Source organism: Chlorocebus sabaeus, chromosome 28 (assembly GCF_047675955.1).
Source record: "Chlorocebus sabaeus isolate Y175 chromosome 28, mChlSab1.0.hap1, whole genome shotgun sequence".
NCBI lineage: Eukaryota > Metazoa > Chordata > Mammalia > Primates > Cercopithecidae > Chlorocebus > Chlorocebus sabaeus.
In genome coordinates, this window is record NC_132931.1 from 9,524,465 (window position 1) to 9,539,072 (window position 14,608).

Consider the following 14,608-nt stretch of genomic DNA (forward strand, 5'->3'; position numbering starts at 1 on the left):
AATTAGCCAGGCGTGGTGGTGCAGGCTTGTAGTCTCACTTTTGGGGAGGCTGAGGTGGAAGTGTGTAGCAGGACGAGCTGCAGACAAAACTTCCGACACTGAGTTAAAGAAGGAAGGGGTTTATTCGGCTGGGGGCATCGGCAAGACTCCTGTCTCAAGTGCTGAGCCCCCCGAGTGAGCAATTCCTGTCCCTTTTAAGGGCTCACAACTCTAAGGGGGTGCGTGTGAGAGGGTCGTGATTGATTGAGCAAGCAGGGGGCACGTGACTGGGGGCTGCATGAGCCGGTAATTAGATCGGAACAAAACAAGATAGAGATTTTCACAGTGCACTTCTATACAATGTCTGTAATCTATAGATAACACAACCGATGAGGTCAGGGGTCGATCTTTAACTACCAGCCCAGGGTGCCGTGCCAGGCTGGCTGCCTGTGGATTTCATTTCTCCCTTTTAGTTTTTACTTCTTCTTTCTTTGGAGGCAGAAATTGGGCATAAGACGATATGAGGGGTGGTCTCCTCCCTTAGAAGGATGAATTGAACCCAGGAGTTCAAGGCTGCAGTGAGCTGTGATCACACCACGGCCTCTCCAGGCTGGGCAACAGAGCAACACCCTGTCTTACAATCAATCAATCAATCAATCAATCCATGACAGGTCCTGACAGAGCAAAGCAGATGCTCTCAGGGCCGCTTTCCATTAGCTCTTGGTGGCCTTGAAGTCCCAACAGCCATCACCCGCACCTTCAAGTTGCCGGAGCCACTTAGTCACCAAGGCTCTAGGGAAGTAGGAAGTGCCTGAAAAAGCACATCCTCTGGGGTGGCCAATGCCTGCCAGAGGGATGCTGACTCCAGGTCCAGCATGACCAACCCTGTTTCCTGAGTTTCCAGCTGGGTCAAATCTGTAGCCCTCTGTGCAGCAGGACTTTGCTTGGCCCCTTCCCCCTGACCAGATTCCCAGTCCCCTGATGGTCTCTCGTGGAGGTATCTCTTAATAAACCACAAGCCCATGAATCCCCGTCTCAGGGTCTGCTTTGGGGACCCGGACCCAGGACAAGGTGCGTGGGGGTAGGTGGGAGGAAGGGAAACATAGGACAAACAAGGGGCCAGGAGCTGTGGCTCATGCCTGTAATCCCAGCACTTTAGGAGGCTGAGGCGGGAGGATTGATTGAGGCCAGGAGTTTGAGACCAGCCGTGGCAACATAGCAAGACCCTGTCTCCAAAAGAAATAGAAAAATTAGCCAGGCATGGTAGTATGTGCCTGTAGTCCTAGCTACTGGGGAGGCTGAGGCAGGAGGATCGCTTGAGCCTAGGAGTTTGAGGCTACAGTGAGCTAGGAGAGCACCACTGAACTCCAGCCTGGGTGACAGAGCATAACCCTGTCTCTTAAAAAAGAACAAGGCTGGGTGAGGAGGTGGCTCACGTCTGTCATCCCAGCACTTTGGGAGGCTAAGGTGGGAGGATTATTTCAGCCCAGGAGTTCAAGACCAGCCTGCTCAACATAGCAAAACCCCATCTTTACAAAAAAATAAAAGAAAAAGAAAACAAACAAAACCACAGGAAAACTGGCCAATTGTGCCAGGAGGAAAGTCCAGGAGGGACTCATAACTGACAGCTGCACTGAGGTTGGAGGACGGACGGCACCAGCAACTATGCGGAAGCCTGTAAGTCATAACGTCCAGTTCAGTTGTAAGGGACTGAGGCAACTTTGTGAGACAGAGTGGGACATGGCTCCCACCTCACTCCACCCCTCATTCCAGGATCCCAGGTCAGGACCTCATGCTCAGAGACTCCCTTCACCCACTACTCCCATGTGGCTGACTGCCACGGTTACTACTTGAGACCCTTTCTCCAGCAGTTACTACTGTTACTGCTTGAAACCGTCATTACAAGACTGAACAAAGGGACCAATGTAGAAATGATAACAAAAAAACAAAAGAAACTGTTTTAAGGAAAGGCAGAAAGGGGAGAAGAGAGCTCCTTGATGCTACTGAGCAAAAGCAGCCCCTGAGCCTCTACAGCCCTTTATATTTATTGGGTAACAAGAGCAAGGAGGAGGAGGTAACGACCGGTCAGCTGCTTAATTGATCAGAGGTTCATCTTGTTACTGACAGGATTCAATTATTCCTAATCATAAGAAACATTTGTGTGGTCTCCCACGCTCCCATACCCAAACCCTACTCCCTTCTCTCCATTCCCCTTCTCCAACTTCCCGCTCTGGGATTCCAGGGCACACACCAACGCAGGACCCACACAGTGGCATAGTGGGGGCACCGTGGTACTCGTCACTTGGTGGCCATCTGGGTGTCTGTGTCTCAGTCTCATGCTTGACCTGAACACCTTGAGATCAATTTCTATACCCGCCAAGTGCCGAGCAAATCACTATACCATGGCCAGCGTTTGCAGAATGGATAGATGATGGATCAACTCTGAGACAATTTCCTCTGGACCAGAGACTCCTCTGTGGGCTTTGCTCACAGAGCACAACTGGGCTCAGCGTAATCACAGGGAAGGTCAGCAGGCGGGTCCCCTGATGGAGGCAAGACTGAAGTCAGGGAGCCTGGCAGCACCTGATCTCACTGCCTGTGCTTACAGAGTGAAAAATGCCGAGAGCCCAACTCAGGGCTTCATTAGCCTGGCACCTGTCCCTGTCTGCCTTTACCTTCCCATCAGCTGACAATAATTATCCTCTGCTGGCAGAGCAATTAGAGAGGATTAAGTGAGAAAAGTTGTGGGAAGGCCCTTTATGCATGCAGAGGCTTTTGTCTTTAAAAATGTATTTATGTATGTATGTATGTATTTATTTATTTATTTTATACGAAGTCTATCTGTGTCGCCGAGGCTGGAGTGCAGTGACGCAATCTTGGCTCACTGCAACCTCCACCTCCGAGGTTCAAGTGATCCTCCCGCCTCAGCCTCCCCAGTAGCTGAGATTACAGGCACCCGCCATCATATCTTGCTAATTGTTGTGTTTTTAGTAGAGACGGGATTTCACCATGTTGGTCAGGCTGGTCTCGAACTCCTGACCTCAGGTAATCCACCCACCTCAGCCTCCCAAAGTTCTGGGATTACAGGCATGAGCCACCGTGCCTGGCAAAAAAAAAAAAAAAAATTCTTTTGAGACAAGGTCACACTCTGTTGTCCAGGCTGGAGTGCAGTGGCGTGATCATAGCTCATTGCAGCTTCCAACTCCTGGGCTCAAGCAATCCTCCTGCCTCAGCCTCCTGAGTAGCTGGGACTACAGGTGCAGGCCACCACACCCGGCTAAGTTTTTAAACTTTTGGTAGAGACAGGGTACCCCTATGTTGCCCAGGCTGGTCTCCAACTCCTGGATTCAAGCAATCCTCCCACCTTGACCTCCCAAAGCACTGGGATTACAGGCATGAGCCATTGTGCCCAGCTCATCATGACGTCTTACAACAGCTCTTCTAATTTTTGCTCCCCAGTGATTCAGAGGGGATGCCGGATGACTGCCTGAATTTTCTCATTCAGTGGGTGCTGGGAGTGTGGTGTGTGGAGGGGAGGAAGTGAGGGAGAAAGGATGGCCAGGCAGAGGCAGCACTCAGGAGAAGAGTGAGTATGGGGTAAACAGGGCGGGGATGCCCACTATCCCCGTGTTGCAACAGGAGTGGGCGAGCAGAAGGTCATTGGGTGGGACTGTGTGGGGTGGGGTGCTTCAGTCCAGATTAGTAATACCCTTTAAGGGCTTTTCCAAGGCCTTAAAAAACACAAAATACCCAACCTTTTTTTTTTTTTTTTTTTTTTTTCCGCTTTGTCACCCAGGCTGAAGTGGAATGGCCTGATCTCGGCTCACTGCAGCCTCCGCCTCCTGGGTTCAAGCAATTCTCGTGCCTCAGTCTTCTGAGTAGCTGGGATTATAGGCACCTGCCACCATGTCTGGCTAATTTTTGTATTTTTAGTAGAGATAGAATTTCACCATGTTGGCCAGGCTGATCTCAAACTCCTGACCTCAAGTGTTTCATCCTCCTCGGCCTCCCACAGCGCTGGGATTACAGGCATGAGCCACTATACCGGGACAAAACACCCAGTGTTTTGTTGTTGTCGTTGTTGTTGCTTTTGTTTTGAGACACAGTCTCTGTTTGTCACCCAGGCTGGAGTGCAGTGGCATGATCTTGGCTCACTACAACCTCCTCCCCCCAGGTTCAAGCGATTCTCCTGCATCAGCCTCCTGAGTAGCTGGGATTACAGGTGCCCACCACCACACCTGGCTAATTTTTATGTTTTTAGCAGAAGCGGGGTTTCATCATGTTGGCTGAGCTAGTCTCAAATTCCTAACCTCAAGTGATCCACCCGCCTCAGCCTCCCAAAGTGCTGGGATGACCGGCATGAGCCACCTCGCCCAACCAAAACACCCAATCTTTATACTCTATACAGGGAAATTGTTAAGGCAGGGATTATCAACCCTGTTTTACGAGGGAAGAGCTGATACCTTACAAAGATACGTCAGCAGACACCATCACAGGGTCACTTAGCTCCCGAAACGGGAAACTGCATCCTTCCCCCTTGAAGTGGTGGAATCCAGCAGCCAGAGACATAAAGAGAGGGAGGAGGATGTCTTAGGAAAGCCGACTAGAAAGGGAGTGGATAGGTAAAAAGAGAACTAGAAAGCCAAGTGCAGTGGCTCAGGTCTGTGATCCCAGCACTTTGGGAGGCCAAGGCAGGAGGATCACCTGAGGCCAGGAGTTCGAGACCAGCCTGGACAACATGGTGAAACCCTATCTCTACTAAAAATACAAAAATTAGCTGGGCACGGTGGCACGCACCTGTAGTCCCAGCTACTTGGGAGGCTGAAGCAGGAGAATCGCTTGAACCTGGGAGGTAGAGCTTGCAGTGAGCCGAGATCGCGCCACTGCACTCTAGCCTGGGTGACAGAGCCAGACTCCATCTCAAAAAAAAAAAAAAAAAAGGAAAGGAAGAGGATAGGTAAAAAGAGAAAGAGAAAGCCAGGTGCAATGGCTCACACCTATAATCCCAGCACTTTGGGAGGCCGAGGTGGGAGGCTTGCTTCAGCCCAGGAGTTCGAGTCCAGCATGGGTAACATAGCAAGACCCAGACTCTTTAAAAAAAAAAAAAAAAAATTAGAAAGAGGAAGATGGAAGCAGTAGAAGTGGGAACCTGGCAGGGGCAGAAAGAGCATGTGTGGAGGAGCGTGGAGGGTGAGTGGGAAGTGACCCACAGCAGTGTGAGGCTCTTAGAACCCCTGATGGCTCCAGCGCAGACCCTGTCCCTCTCTTGGCCTCAGTTTCTCCATCTGAGAAGTAGGGTGTTGGCCACAGTGGCCTCTCCCCAAGTGTAGGACCACCAGCGGTGATACAAGAAGGAACATTTCTCATTTTATTGAAATGTTTTGTTATGGTCACCCCCTTTAATAAGGGACTTTAAGGAACTTTATATGTATATATAAAGTTATATATATTACAGTAATACAAGATTTCCCTAAGGTAAAAAATATGAGGGCTGGGCATGGTGGCTCATGCCTGTAAACCTAGCACTTTGGGAGGCCAAGGCGGGTGGATCACCTGAGGTCAGGAGTTCAGGATCAGCCTGACCAACATGGAGAAACCCCATCTCTACTAATACAAAACTAACCGGGCATGGTGGCGCATGCCTACAATCCCAGCTACTCGGGAGGCTGAGGCACAAGAATTGCTTGAACCTGGGTGGCGGAGGTTGTGGTAAGTGGAGATTGCACCATTGCACTCCAGACTGGGCAACAAGAGCGCAATTCCGTCTCAAAAAAAAAAAAAAATATATATATATATATATAAAATATATATTATATATATAATATTATATATAAATATATAATATATTATATTATATATAATATATAATACATATTATACATATATAAAATAAACATATAAGATATATATATATATAAGTAGGCTGGGCGATGCGGCTCACATCTGTAATCCCAGCACTTTGGGAGGCTGAGGCAGGTGGCTTGCTTGAGCTCAGGTGTTCAAGACCAGCCTGGGCAACATAGTGAAACCTCGACTCTACAAAAAATAAACAAAAAATTAGCCAGGTACTGTGGTGCATGCCTATAGTCCCAGCTATTTGGGAGACTGAAGCAAGAGGATCGTTTGAACCCAGGAGTTCAAGACTAGCCCATGACCCCATCTCTCAATAAATAAATAAAAGAAGGGGTCTGTCATCTCTGACAATAAATAACTGTAAATACCTGAGGATGGGGGCGGGGGGGCACTGGATCTGATGGCCCTAATTAGGGTAAAAGTAGACCACACACACACATACACAGAGAGAGAAAGACAGAAAGAAAAAAAAATCCTGTGTCTTCTTATTAAGGTCTGAAACTGAATTTAAGTCAAACCATAGGCTATGGTGTAGTAACATATTTTAGTCCCCGATCTGCTAAACATTGGCTGTATGAGCTTGGGCAACTTGTTCACTCCTCCCAAGCTTTGATTTCCTCATCTATGAAATGTTGGGGGTGGGGAGGATGAGGCCACCTTTTACCCATGGTCTTATGTGATTCTAGAATCCTAGAAAGTTACGGATGTAAGGGCTTTTAGTAAACAACAACTTCTTCTTCTTCTTCTTCTTCTTCTTCTTCTTCTTCTTCTTCTTCTTCTTCTTCTTCTTCTTCTTCTTCTTCCTTCTTCCTTCTTCCTTCTTCCTTCTTCTTTCTTCTTCTTTTTTTTTCAGACGGAATCTTGCTCTGTCATCCAGGCAGTAGTGCAATGGCGCAATCTCGGCTCACTGCAACCTCCACCTCCCTGGTTCAGGCAATTCCTCTGCCTCTGCCTCCCAAGTAGCTGGGATTACAGGTGCATGCCACCACGCTGGCTAATTTTTTTGTGCTTTTAGTGGAGACGGGGTTTCACTATGTTGGCCAGACTGGTTTCGAACTTCTGACCTTGGGTGATCTGCCTGCCTTGGCCTCCTAAATGCTGGGATTACAGGCGTGAGCTACTGTGCCCGGCAGTGCACATGCAGGTCTTCACCATCTAGCAGGAACCAGAGCCTTAAGCTAGAGGAATTCAGCCCCAAGGGAGGCTTTTCAGGTATCCATCCATCTACCTACCCATTAATTCATCTGCTCACTGATCCATCCATCCATCCATCCATCCACCCACCCACCCGCCCATCTACCCACTCATCCACCCATCCATTCACCCATCTATCCATCATCCATCCATCCATTTATCCAACCACTTATTCATCCATCCACCCATTCATCCTGCCATCATCCATCTACCTATCCACCCATCCACCTACCCACCCATGCATCCACATCTCCACCCATCCATCCATCCACCCACCCATCCACTCATTAATCCATCCATCCATCCATCCATCCATCCATCCACCCACCCATCCATCCATCCACCCACCCATCCATCCATCCATTCACCTATCCATCCATCCATTCACCCTTCCATCCATCCATTCATCCATCCATCCATCCACCCCTCCATCCATCCATCCATCCATCCATCCATCCATCCATCCATTCATCCATCCACCCACCCATCCATCCGTCCACCCACCCACCCACCCATCCATCCATCCACTCATCCATCCATCCATACATACATACATACAACCATACATACCTCATTGAACCCTGCTATATACCACATGCCCCATCCCACGCATACCAAGAAAAACTATATACAGGTGTTGCCTTGGAGAACTCTCACACTAGCCCTGAGAGACAGAGGCAATTATGACAGGTGATAAGTGTCCAGATGGAAGTCTACCGAGGCCACAATGGAGAGCAGAAGTCAGAGAAAACCTCGTGGAGGAGATGCCCCTTGTGCTGAGTTAGGCTGACCAAGGGGAGTGGGGCTTGGCAGGGAGGAAACTGGGCACAGAAGGGTATTTCAAGCCCTGGAGGCCACACAGATGAAGTCAAGGCAGAGGGGTGACTTGGTCAGGTTGGAGCCTTAAAGAAATCACTCTGGCTGCAGTAAGTCATGTGGTGGAACTGTTGAGAAGGCTGTGGTAGGAAATCTAGGACGGAGAGGTGGAGGCAGTTAGGATGGAAAGAAGGGGATGGATTTGAGGATCACTCAGGATTGCATTTGCTGAGCTCTGATGCCATACTGGTTGAGGAAAAGGAAGGACTGTCCAGGATAACACTTAGGTTTCAAACTTGAGTGCATGTGTTAGGGGGACCATTCATGGATAAAAACAGTCCACAGGGGCTGTGGGGCTTGGAGTACCAGGGGTTCTAGTAGATAATCGAGGCAGGCAGGGCAGGTAGGGAGAGGTCTTGATGTCCAATAAATTATCAGAACAAGGGAGGGGCTCAAGCCTGTAATCCCAGCACTTTGGGAGGCTGAGGTGGGCAGATCACCTGAGGTCAGGAGTTCGAGACTAGCCTGATCAACATGGAGAAACCCCGTCTCTACTAAAAGTACAAAATTAGCCGGGTGTGGTGGTGCATGCCTGTAATTCCAGCTACTCTGGAGGCTGAGGCAGGAGAATTGCTTAAAACCAGGAGGCAGGGGTTGCAGTGAGATAAGATTGCACCATTGCACTCCAGCCTGGGCAACAGAGCAAGACTCCATCTCAAAAAAAAAAAAAAAAAAAAATCAGAACAAAAAGACCCTTTAGAGTCTCACCTGTCCCCACACTTTGTGGCTGGGAACTGGAAGCCCAGGGAGATTAGACAGCCTCAACTGCCCCACCCAGCTCAAGACCCAGTGTAGCACCATGGGGATGGCATGATCCTAGAGGTAGACACTCCTGGGTTTCAGCCATGTCCCAACAATATGCTCACTTGGTGGCCCCAGGCAAGGTGTTTAGCCTCTGTGAAGCTTAATTCATTTACTGAAAGATGGGTGTGACTGTGCACCTCCCAGAATGGTGGAGGGAATAGGCCTCAAGCCTCAGTAAGGGACTCCATCAAATGCCACTAGACCAGTATCCCTTCAGCTGTTCCCCTAAAGCCCCACATGGCTCCTCTGAACTCATCTTATCCTCTTATTGTCCCCATGTCACCAGTAAGGAAACTGAGGTTCAGGCTGGGCACGGTGACTCACGCCTGTGATCCTAGCACTTTGGGCAGCTGAGGCAGTAGATCACCAGAGGTCAGGAGTTCGAGACCAGCCTGGCTAACATGGTGAATCCCATCTCTACTAAAAATACAAAACTTAGCCAGGCATGGTGGCGGGTGCCTGTAATCCCAGCTACTCTGGAGGCTGAGGCATGAGAATTGCCTGAACCCATAGGCAGAGGTTGCAGTGAGCCGAGATTGTGCCACTGCACCCCAGCCTGGGCGACAGAGCAAGACTCAATCTCCAAAAAGAAAAAAAAAAGAAAACTGAGGTTTAGAGAGTTAAATGACTTGCTCAAGACTCCTAAGCCACGATGGAGCAGAACTGGCCCTACATCTTCCTGGGAAGAAATCTATGCCCTTGTCATGGTGCCAGGCAGCATGCTCTGCTGAGTGGCACCAATGCCACCATGCCGAGTTCACTTTCTGAGCCGCTCTCCAATCCACCCCTTCCTTTAGACTCTCACGGCCACCATCTTTGCCCAGCCTCCTTCACTTCCTTCTTGCGTTCTTGTCCCAGCCTCCTAAAGAAAGCAGGTGGACATCTGGGGTGTGATGCAGGGGGGAGAAGGCAGTGGGGTGCCAGGATGAATGGGCACTGGGGTGGGGAGTGCAGGGGGCTGGATTCAGGTGTGCAGACTGGGGGTGTCACTGCTCCCTGGGGTATCCTGCTTCCTCACTACCAAACACACACACAAAGTCCCAGAATACTGGGCACAGGGGAGCCACTTACCCAGAGGTGACAGGGTGACAACTTGGTGCCAAGTGCAGAGCAGAAATCATTTCCTCTGACTCAATCGATCTGGGGTGGCAGGAAGAACGGGACGAGAGGAGGGGCGTCTGGGGAGGGAAGGGTGCCTCCCGTGCATCTCACCTGGCTTGGCTGGGAAATTCAGGAGTTCAAGGTTCACAAGGACTTCCGAGAGGTTGGATTTGTGGCAACAGGCAGACCCTGATGGGGGCCCAGGTGTAGGGTGGGTGGCGGTCCCCGTCAGAAGAGCACAGTGAGCCCATTGTCAGACAGACTTCTGTCCACGCAGACTTCTGTCCTGGAAAGGGTATGGTCCCAGATGGGGCTGGGGAGGAAAACAGGGGGCAGCTGTGGAGTGCCTTGCCCTTTGATCTCCAGATGGGAGGGCTTTCAACAGCTCAACAGGGACAGGAACAGGAGGCACAGATAGCAGCTGAAGCCGAGGGCACTGCTAACCAGATGGTAAACGGGGATGCTGCAGATCAAAGAAGTCAAGAGGATCTTTTTTTGGGGGGAGGTGGAGTGGGGGGAAGGGACACAGAGTCTCTCTCTGTTGCCCAGGCTGGAGTGCAGTGGTGCAATCTCAGCTCACTGCAACCTCTGCCTCCCAGGTTCACACGATTCTCCTGCCTCAGCCTCCTGAGTAGCTGGGATTACAGGTGCCCACCACCATGCCTGGCTAATTTTTTGCATATTTAATAGAGATGGGGTTTCACTGTGTGGGCCAGAGCGGTCTCAAAACTCCCGACCTCAGGCGATCTACCTCAAGCCTCAGCCTCCCAAAGTGCTGGGATTAAAGGCGTGAGCCACCGTGCCCAGCTGAGAGGATCTTTTTGTATGTCTCAGTGTCACGGCTGCCTCTTAGATGTTAAAAGCCCAAGGAGAAGGAAGCAGATCAAGCTGTCCAGAGACATAACTGACCACCTTGGATGACAGCAAGAGCCCCACCAAGGCAGGTATGCAAGCACCCCATGACAGATCTCCATGTAGGAAATTCAAGTCTCAGATGAGGGAGCCCTATTCAGCCGAGGCATTCTGGGATCCAGTGAAGGATGTATTTCAGACTTCATGTTATAAGAGCTCAGAGTCCACTGGAAAAACCAACACGGAAATAATTAGAGCCTGAGTATAGTGGTTGATGCCTCTAATCTCAGCACTTTGGGAGGGTTACTTGAGCCCAGAAGTTCAAGGCTAGCCTGAGCAACATGGTAAGACCCCGTCTCTACAAAAAATAAATATTTAAAATTAGCCAGGTGCACTGCTGACCCCAAGTGATCCTCCTACCTTGGCCTCCCAAAGTCCTGAGATTACAGGTGTGAACCGGAGTTCGAGACCAGCCTGGCCAACATGGCGAATCCCCATCTCTACTAAAAATATAAAAATTAGCTGGGCATGATGGTGGGCACCTGTAATCCCAGCTACTCAGGAGGCTGAAGCAGGAGAATTGCTTGAACCTGGGAGGCAGAGGTTGCGGTGAGCCAGGATTGCACCACTGCACTCCAACCTGAGTGACAGAAAGAGACTCCATCTTGGCTGGGGGCAGTGGTTCACACCTGTAATCCCAGCACTTTGGGAGGCCAAGGCGGGAGGATCACGAGGTCAGGAGATTGAGACTATCCTGGCTAACACGGTGAAACCCCGTGTCTACTAAAAATACAAAAAATTAGCCGGGTGTTGTTGCAGGTGCCTGTAGTCCCAGCTACTCGGGACGCTGAGGCAGGAGAATGGCATGAACTCGGGAGGCAGAGCTTGCAGTAAGCTGAGATCACGCCACTGCACCCCAGCCTGGGTGACAGAGCGAGACTCCGTCTCAAAAAAAAAAAAAAAAAAAAGAGAGAAAAAGACAGAGACTCCATCTCAAACAACAGCAACAAAAATTAACTAGGTGCAGTGGCACACATCTGTAGTCCCAGCTACTCAGGAGGCTGAGGTAGGAGGATCACTCAAGCCCCGGAAGTCGAGGCTGCAGTGAGCTATGATCATGCCACTGCACTCCAACCTGGGAGACAGAGTGAGACCCTATCTCAGAGTAATAACAGTAATAATTACAATACAGCATAAGATTTAGGAATCAGACTCATTGAGAACTTGGGAGGAAATTAGTCCTGGATTCTGATCCTGGCTCTACCCCAGCCTTGGCTTTGTCATTGGGAAGTGGAGACAAGTCCTTGCCCCTCCTCTAAGTATCACAAGGAGTGACTGAATGACTGTCCCTCATGGTCCAGGCACAGCTCCCAGCCTACAGTAAATATTGATAAGGACTAGTTAGTAAGGGGTATTCGTTGCTATTGCCAGGTAACTACCAGGTTGAAAGGGCTCTGCACAGGGAATCTGGGAAGCTTCAGAACAGGACAGGTGGGAGTTCCCAGGTGGAAAAGGAAGCAGGGCATTCCAGGCCAAGGGAAGACCAGGGGCAGGAGAGCCAGGTGAACACTGGGATGTGGCTGAGTTTCTGGAAGGCAAAAGGAAGAGGTGGGTCGGGCATGGTGACTGGGATTTCAGGCGTGAGTCACCACACCCGGCCTTAACTTCTTCCTTTCTGATTTGGATGCCTTTTATTTCTTTGTCCTGTCTAATTGCTCTGACAAGAGGAAGGCAAGGCGGCCAATAAGAGTCCATGATCAGGCCAGACATGATGGCTCATACCTGTAATCCCAGCACTTTGGGAAGCCAAAGTAGGCAGATCACTTGAGGTCAGGAGTTCGAGACCATCCTGGCCAACATGGTAAAACCTTGTCTCTACTAAAAATACAAAAATTAGCCAGGCGTGGTGGCATACACCTGTAATCCCAGCTACTGGGGAGGCTGAGGCAGGAGAATCGCTTGAACCCAGGAGCCGGAGGTTATAGTGAGCCGAGATCGTGCCACTGCACTCTAGCCTGGGCGACAGAGCAAGACTCTGTCTCAAAAAATAAAAACAAAAAATAAAAAAAGGAAGAGGTGAGGTTGGGCGGCTGGGGACAAAGGGCATGAATATCTATCATGTGATATCTCACATTCCTGCTCCAAATGCAACTGGTGGTATCATTCCTTAAAAATTCTCCAGGGAAGGCACCATCGCTTCGCCCACAATTCCCTCCCACCGCCCCCCGCCTCCTCCCCGACACACACACCTAATCAGGCCTCTCATTTTGTTGATTCTACCTATTTAACACCTCCCAGATCCACCTGTTCCTTTTTGGCCCATTCCGCTGCCTCCCAACTCACATCTCTCCACTCTGTGCCGTGCACAGCTGCAAAACAAAAGCCCCTCCTAAAACGCACACCAGCCTGGTCACCCCCACCTAAAATTCTTCACCAGTGCTCCATCACCAACAGCCAAACTTCATCCATTCACTCATAACCTTCATTTTTTTTTTTAACAATTTCTTCCCGCTACCCGATCTCTTGTACACTTAACGGTTTCATCCAAAAATAGCCACAAAAATCACAGATTTAGGGCCAGGCGTGGTGGCTCACACCTGTCATACCAGCACTTTGGGAGGCCAAGATGGGTGGATCACCTGAGGTCAGGAGTTCCAGACCAGCCTGGCCAACATGGTGAACCCCCCCTCTCTACTAAAAATACAAAAATTAGCCGGGCATGGTGGCAGGCGCCTGTAGTCCCAGCTACTTGGGGGCTGAGGCAGGGGAATTGCTTGAACCAAGGAAGCAGAGGTTGCAGTGAGCCGAGACTGTGCCATTGCACTCCAGCCTGGGCAACAGAGGGAGATGTCATCTCAAAAAAAAAAAAAAAAAAAAAAGTCACAGATTTAGTGCATTAGCTGTGTTTTCCCCTATACCCATTAAAATAAACCCACAAGTATTAAAGGAAACCAGGCCAGGTCTGGTGGCTCGCAGCTATAATCCCAGCACTTTGGGAGGCTGAGGTGGGAAATCGCTTGAGCCCAGGAGTTTGAGACCAGCCTGGGCAACATAGTGAAATGCCATCTCTACCAAAAATTAAAAATTTGGCTGGGGCTGGGCACAGTGGCTCATACCTGTAACCCCAGCACTTTGGGAGGCCGAAGCAGGTGGATCACCTGAGGTCAGGAGTTCAAGACCAGCCTGGCCAGCATGGCAAAACCCCATCTCTACTAAAAATACGAAAAAAAATTAGCCGGGCATGGTGGCACACACCTATAATCCCAGCTTCTTGGGAGGCTGAGGCAGGGGAATCGCTTGAACCTGGGAGGTGGAGGTTGCAGTGAGTCGAGATCTCACCATTGCACTCCAGCCTGGGCAACAGAGCAAGAAAAAAAAAATTGGCAGGGCATGGTGGCACGTGCCTGTGGTCCCAGCTACTTGGGAGGCTGAGGCGGGAAGATTGTTTGAGCCCAGGAGGTTAAGGCTGCAGTGAGCCATGTTTGCACCACTATGCTCCAGCCTGAGCAATAGAGTGAGACCCTGTTTCAATTTTTTAAAAATAATGAAAACATAAAGTAAACCAGGTGTGTGTGTGTGTGTGTGTGTGTGCACATGTGATGTCTGTCACAGAAGCTATCCATCCTCCATCCATATCCTCTTATCCTTCCCAATTCAGGGATGCTGGTCTGACCTCAACTGCCACCTTCTGGCTGGCTCAGTCCCCCAAGGCCAGGCTGACCTGGTGGGGAGGGGGACACAGGAATGCCACATGGGAGAGGCTGATACCAACACCAAGGATTATTAGCCAACACCTGGGCAGGTCTGGTTGACCAAGGTAAGGTGACGCCAGGGTTACACTGGCAAATATTTAACAAACTGGCTCTGTGGGGACAAGTGTGATTGGCAGCGTTTGCCAATTGCCATGGTGTAAACCCTCCCACCATGGCTGAATTCAAGCTACCCAAAT